The following is a 7,915-nucleotide window of genomic DNA, read 5'->3' as shown; positions in this document are numbered from 1 at the left end:
CAACAAATCCCCCTCTGGCTCCCCCACTCCCACCCCCCTACCCCGCCATCACCCGCTCCCTTGACAGACTCACTTCAGAAGGTGACGAAGCTGGTGATTGTACAAAGCCAACACTGCACAGCCGTTTTTACCAAGACTCCACACCAGCTCTGATCAGCGACCGAAAGTCTCAGAGAAAGAGGAAGAGTCCGCCATTCTCCAGAGAGGTTACAGGACCACTCACTGCCACCTGGACAGATTGTATCATCGGGGGGGAGAGCTGAGGTTTCTCCCCCCTCCCGCTGTTCCCATTGTGTTTTCCGAGCCCCCAGTAGAAGTTGCTCTCTCTTTTGTTCCGCAGTGTGAATTGTTACCATTGACCATCCATCCATCTCTCTCTCTCTCTCTCTCTCTCTCTCTCTCTGTGTGCATGCTCGGGGCCTGGGGGGGTCAGCTCAAAGCCGCTGCATCTTCGTTCCGTCCTCCCCTCCCACTTCACTTTCCGAGGTGATCGCAAAATTCACCTGCCCCTTCCCACCACCAGGAACCCCTCCTTTCCCCACACACACACACACACACACAGTGACCTCCACAGGAACAGGCAAGTTCGCTACATTCCCACATGCCTGTTCCTCTGCTTGTGGTTCCATTTGCCAGGCATTACCCCATATCCCTTACTGCCTTTGAGAAATGAAAATCAATCTGTCTCATTTTTAAAACTTGACTGTGACCCAGCTTCAAGTTGCCCCATTTGCAGGAGTTTGTGTGTGTGTGTCCTCATTTCACTCCTGAAGGTCTGGCTCTAGTTTTTCAACTCTAGACTCCCAAACCCAGCAAGAATAGTTTCTCAGTCTCCATCCTTTTTGAAAACTCTGAACCCGTTAACTCTCTAAATTCCAGGGAATATTCCTGTGTGTTGTGTAGTCTGTCAGGTGTTCATCTATCACTCTATATACATGCACACACGCACACTTACACACACATATATATGCACACACATGCAAACATACCCCACACGTACATAACCGCGCATACCCACACACATGCATCCACACACACAAACACACACACACAGCAACACACCCACTCACACACCACTGCGTGCGTGCGTACGCACACACATGGCAACACACACACACACCCGGACACACCTACCCACACACCACAAACACATTCACCCTTGCGCACACACACACCCACACACACCACTGCGTGCAAGCGCGCGCACACACACATGCACGCACAGTGGTACAGACACAATCACATGCGCACACACACTCACATGCATACACTCACATACACACAGAGGAAACACACACAACCTTACACATGTATCAACAGAATCTGCAGGAGGTTGACCATACTGTCTTGGCCAGATAGTTTTCCATCAGTAATGTTACCATGCACAGTCTTATAGGAAGAATGTTAAAGGAAGTCACTATAAACCAGGAAGAGACCTTTAAAACACCACAGACTGTCAGCTCATACTGTAGTGTACAGTGAGTCAGGTGCAAACCTGAGGTGGTCCATCAGTCTGTGTCTTTGAGGTGAGATGCTTTGTACTTGTTTTCACATTCCCACTGTGCAGTCAGTATTCCCAACAAATGGAGTCTGTCACACTGCAGCACTTCCACTGAGGGGGCAGGGTGAACTGTGTTTGATGAGGTGAGAGCAGGATTAACATTATGGAATCTAGAGTGGTGCAAGTTGGCATTAAAGCAGTTGATATAAGAGGTGACATGAAACGCTGGCATACATACAGACTTGCAGTGCCTGCACTCAGATAGCACCCCTCACCCCCCCCCCCCCCAAAAAAATAAAATGAGGTTGGCAGGATGGATTCTCTGGAGTCACCTCTGAACCGACAGTACTTAAGAGAGTACCTGGTCAGAGGTTAAGGAATGTTTTGTGGTTTGGTTTATGATGTGGTTCTGTTTTCCCAGAGGGCAGTGCTGAAAAGGGCCAGGGAGCTCCATCTTTCTCCAAGTCACTCTAAGGTTATGAGCATTTCTTGTGTTTACAGCCTCAACTCTCATTGGCCCTGAGTGTCAGTAAGAAAAAAGCCATGAGTGGATTTCCTGTCAATTTCTAATGCCTCCCTCACTGGAGGTTGTACACCACGTTTATTCTGCATTTTATTCCCGGATGTCGCTTTCATGCTCCGTCTGTTGTCTAACCTCTGACCTCGGCCTGTTGTTGAACACTGTAGGGCATGGCAACATCAGGCCTTGTGGGATAGAGACGAGGGACGAATGATGCTTCTTTTAAGGAGAGGCTCTCAAATTCTCTGGGACCATTGACCAGGAGCCAAGGGATGAGGGGCTGGGGAAGGAAGATGGAAAATTGTCTGTGTAGAACGCTGAGACTGAGAGGTCTCCAGGTGTGTGAATGTTCTACCAGACTGCACAAGTCAGAAGGCATCAGTAATAAGCTCTGGTTTGTACCAAGTTTCTAGATCTCACTTGAACACCACCCTCTCTCGAAGGGAAGATAGTGCAGGTGGAGCCCATAGACGTTGCAGTTTGAGAGGAGAGCTGATCTTATTGAAACATGTACAATTCTGAGGGGACTTGACAGAGTAGACTGGGAGAGGATGTTTCCCCTTGCTGTATTAGGGGAGGGACTCTAGATCGAGAGGGCACCGTTTGTACAAAGTGGAGGAAGAAGGTTTTCTCTCGGAGAATTACCAATGTTTGGAAACCTCTGTAGCAGAGAGCAGTGGAGGCCGAGTCAGCGCATTAAGGCAAAGATGGACAGATTTGTGACTATCAAGGCAGCCTCAGGGCAAACAGGAACAAGTCACAATCAGATCAGCCGCAATCTGATCAAATGGGGGAGCAGGATTGAAGGGTCGAATGGCCAACTCCTGCTCGTAATTCTTGCACTGTTGTGAAAAGGGAAGTGTTCAGGGCTCCTATTTCTAAAGTACAGTCCTATGACCCCTATCACACAAGGAGGGTGAGGACAGTACCTTGCTCTGCTCTATCCTCCCCAGTTGCAATGGCCCTGTGTGATATGACCTTAAAGAACTGGCACTGCCTGCGGTACCATGACCCACCAAGAAGACCAAAAAAGGGAGCATATTAAGGCTCTTTGACCCTCAGAGATGCCCACTGCGTCTGTAGAATTCTGAGTGAACGTGGAAACTGGTTCTTAGTGTTGTCCGCAGTTCCTCTCAGAGCCGTGAGCCTGGGTGGAAGGTGGAGGTAGAGGTGATTTTTTTTTTTGAAGGTTTATTTCCAGGATGCAGCATTGCCCATCCACCCAACTCTCCCAGCAGACTCTCGATTAAGGTTCTTAATTAATCAGTCCTCTCCCAACAGTTTATCCGCAACCTTAACAGTACAATTAACGAAAAATTCACACATGTCAGACTGAGGGATGTGAGTTAACATCAGAAGAGAAACATGGGGCAGTATGAACACGGGTGAAGTGGGATCATGACATGCCTGAAAGATGAGGCCTGGTTTGGAAGAAAATTGATTGAGGCCTAGATTTTATTGGCAACCATAGTGCATGTGATATAGGCACTGCAGTTAGAATTCAACCCATCAAACAATACTCAGCCATCTTATAACCAAAGCCAGCCCTCCATTCCACTTGCCCATTCTCTGGGTATGATTTTTAACTCCTTTCTAATGAACAAAGTTTCACAAATGTTGTTAGGATGTGGATATTGGTGGCTGGCCCTGCATTCATTGTCCATCTCCTATTTCCTTTGAGCAGGTAGATTGGAATTGACCTCTGCCCTCCCTCTGTCCCCTCCCTTGCGTATGTAGTGTATATCTTCCTGATGAAACCCCTCAACTAATGTGGCCCACATCTTTTCGATTTGTATTGAACCAGAAAGCTAGAGTTACATCCCCCCTTCATTCTGTGTCTTTGGAGGAACTTTATTCGCTCGTGGGTGCTGCGCTGTGCCAGTATTTATTGTTTTTCCTTCGTTGTCCTGGAGGTGGTGGTAGTGAGCTGTCCTCTTGAACTGCTGCAGCCCATGTGCTGTGGTAGACCCACAATGCTATTGGGGAGTTTCCCCTCTTCAGGCATTTTTGATATTTTTAAAATGATTCGGTTGCAGTGAGTCTATCCAAATTACCCATCTTGTAGAGAATACAATCCATGTATTCCTTCCTTCTCCCCACTGTGCCTGTTGCTCTCTAAGGGCAATAGTTGGTTCAGATCACAATCTATTAGTACAGGGAGTTGTAGCTAGGATCCAATAGGACTTTCCTCCACTGACATCCCTATTCCAACACCAGCCTCACTGCACAGGGTGAAGCAGGCAGCTCACCATCGCCACCTCGAGGGCAGAAAGGGTTGTGCAAGGGATCGTGGCTAATGTCACTGGATTAGTAGACCATGGATTCAAATCCTACCTGGGGAACCAGTGGAATTTAGATTCAATTAAAATAGCTGCAGATGAAATGGAGGAAACCATCATCAATTCTCAAGAAGCCCCATCAGTAAAGCTCCTTCAGGGAAGGCAGTCTGAAATCCTTACCTGATCTGGCCTCCATGTGACTCCAGACCCACAGCGATATAGGTGACTTTGAAATGGCTGAGCAAGCCTCTCACAGTTCAACAGTGAGACTGATGAGCAACAAATGCTTGGTCTTGCCTACTTCCCATGAATAAGCATGAATCTGGGGTTTTTGCGGCAAAGTGGTAGTGTACCTACCTCTGAGCCAGAAGCCCCTGGGTTGAAGTCCCAGCTGCTCCCGGTGTACATCGCAACACAGTGTTAACACAAACATTGATATGTTAAAAACAAGTGTTAGGTTCCTATTGTGGAGAGAAAGCTGAGTTCTGGAGAAGGGTCACTGGACCCGAAATGTTAAGTCCGTTTCTCTCTCCACCGATGCTGCCAGACCTGCTGAGTTTCTCCAGCACTTTCTGTTTTTGATTTTTTTTTGGGGGGGGTTGGGTTCCCTCAATCCTGTCCTTACTGTTGGACCAGGCGTCCAGTCCTGTGTGTGTGTGTGTGTGTGAGAGAGAGAGAGGGCGATGACACATTTGAAATGGATATAGCTGAATCTGAATCCTTTGTAATCACTTTCTCGTAGACTCAATCTGCTGGCACATGTATAAAAGGGAGCTAAGCCATTTTAACATGCTTGATCATGGCAGGGGGAGCTGGAGGGGGGGGCGTGAATCCTGCGATCATTTCCACCCTCCAGCCTTCTGAGCTTTTCTGTTGTCGCTATCAACAGGCTGATCTTGCCATCCACTCACCTCTCTCTCCATCTGATTCATGTCTCCATCTTTGGATCTTCAAGGCAGGGAGATCAGGTACAGGACTCTGGGATTCTGCGGCTAATTGTCCTGCAGTGTTTCAAAGGGCTTCTCCATTGTAGAGCTCGTCAATTCCTTGCTATATATATATATATATATATTTTTAAAAACTTAAAGAAAAAAGAGAAAAAAAAGGATAAAATGGACAAATCGTCTTCCACTTGAAGAGGGGTGTAGTTTTCTCTCCGGCCCTCACTTACCCTCCGTCCGTGTTGCATGATGTTTAGGTTGTTGTAGTCGGTTTTGTCTCTGAGGTTTCTTGGTGGAGCTCTGAGTATTTGAGGACGGCTCTGAGGGAATTAAGAAAAAAGCTTTATTTAACTCGGGCAGGGGAGTATTCCAGTGCCCGTTCCAAAATTGCATCCAATCGCTGAAACTGGGTGACTTAAAAAGGAAATTTTTCCTGTGGGGGAGAAAAAGGACGTTCCTTTTGGAAAACAAAAGGGAATCTTTGTATTTTTGTGACACTAATTCGCGCAAAAATAAGAATGTACCATGTTGCGTCTGATAGGCCAGATGTATCTTTGATTTGGAGATGCCAGTGTTGGACTGGGGTGTACAAAGTTAAAAATCACACAACGCCAGGTTATAGTCCAACAGGTTTATTTGGAAGCACTAGCTTTCAGAGCACTGCTCCTTCATCAGGTGGTTGTGGAGTATATACTCAGAGCAGCGCTCCATAGCTAGTGCTTCCGAATAAACCTGTTGGACAATAACCTGGTGTTGTGTGATTTTTATCTATTTACTTTAATGGTTCTTAACAACACATCTGAAAAGTCAAAAGTGGGGAGGTGGGTTTGAAAGTAACTCTGGCTCCCAGATTGTGAGTGAAGTGGGGTTTAAGCAGACTCATTATAAAACCACTGCTTCACGCGGTTGTTTGGAATTGTTGCAACCCAGAATTTAATTCTTACATGTGAGTGTTAACTAACCTGCTTCCCTTCCCCTCAACGCCAAAATCCTCGTGTACTTATGTCTCTATAATTTAAAAGTTTTTTTAAAAAAAGATTAAGATACTTTAGCTAAAGTTTGGGCCCCCACATCTGACCGTAAATAGTCTGGGTGAACGTGTCTGACTGCTTCTGAACTCAAGGGTGACTTGTAGTACTCGCTGTTGTCCTGCCATTGGTTAGCGCCTACTCAGTGATGCAGGGGCATTCTGCCTTCCCAACCCAAGGCACTCCAAAGAACATGAGATGCCTTATATGGGATGTCTGAGCTCCCCCCCCTCCACCCACCCCAACCCCCCAACTCTGTGCCGCTGGTCCACTCCGTTTCTCCTGGGGAAGGGTGGGAGCACATTCAGAAATAGCTGGAGAAACTCAGCAGGTCTGGCAGCATCTTTTGGAGAGAGAAAGCAGAGTTAACATTGCGAGTCCAGCGACCCTTTCTCAGAGTTGATTATAGCTGGGGGAAAGGTTGGTATATATCATTGAAAATGGGGTGGCATGGTGGCTCAGTAGTCAGCACTGCTGCCTCAGTGCCAGGGACCATGGTTCGAATTCAGCCTCTGGTGACCGTGTATGTGGAGTTTGCATGTTCTCCCCATATCTGTGCGGGTTTGCTCCGGTTTCCTCCCACAGTCCAAAGATGTACAGGTTAGGTGGATTGGCCGTGTGAAATTACCCTGTGGTGTGCAGGCTAGGTGGGTTAGCCATGGGAAATGTGAGGTTACAGGGATAGGATGGGATGCTCTCTGGACGGTCAGTGCAAACTTGATGGGCCAAATGGCCTCTATCTGCACTATACTCTATGATTCTAGAGTGGGAGAAGGGAGAGGAGTAAACAGTAGGTGGTGGTGGAGCCGAGAGAGACAGAACAACAGTTGGACAGACTAAAGAATGGGTGATGGTCAGCCTGGGAGAATGAATAGGTGCTAATGGGGACTGCTAGTGACTGACAATGGGTTGTTTGTGGTAGCAGCCCATGTGATAACAAGATGTGGTGGGAGTTGGGGTAAGGATATTACACATTCCGTTGTCTAACGGTTATTATGTCTCTCTCTCTCTGGGCTCCATCTCCACCTTGTTTACTCCTAGACCCTCCCTCAGTGTATATGCCAACTTTTGGGGATGGCGCGGTGCCTCAGTGTTAACTCTGCTGCCTCACATCTCCAGGGGCCCAGGTTTGATTCCAGCCTCAGGCAGACTGTCTGTGTAGAGTTTGCTCATTCTCCCTGTGTCTGCGTGGGTTTCCTCTGGGTGCTCTGGTTTCCTCCCACAGTCCAAAGATGTGCAGGTTAGGGTGGATTGGCCGTGCTAAATTGCCCATAGTGTCCAGGGATGTGTAGGTTAGCTGCATTAGTCAGTGTAAATGTAAGATAATAGGGTAGGGGAATGGGGTCTGAGTGGGTTCCTCTTCAGAGGGTCGGTATGGACTTGTTGGGCTGAAGGGCCTGATTCCACTCTGTAACGATTCTATTTTCCCCAATTACAATCAATTCTGAAGAACGGTGACTGAACCTGAAACATTAACTCTGTTTCTCTCTCTCCACAGATGCTGCTGGACCTGCTGAATTTCTCCAGCAATTTCTGTTCTTATTTCTGGTTTTGCAGCATCCCTTGGTTCTTTGCTGGGTGAAGGGTGGGTAACATCGAGTTGGTGACACATGCCATTTTAAGTGTCAGCTATCGCATGGGCAAAT

Source organism: Chiloscyllium plagiosum, chromosome 39 (assembly GCF_004010195.1).
Source record: "Chiloscyllium plagiosum isolate BGI_BamShark_2017 chromosome 39, ASM401019v2, whole genome shotgun sequence".
In the NCBI taxonomy this organism is placed as follows: Eukaryota; Metazoa; Chordata; class Chondrichthyes; order Orectolobiformes; family Hemiscylliidae; genus Chiloscyllium; species Chiloscyllium plagiosum.
Note: the sequence above shows the minus strand (reverse complement) of the source record.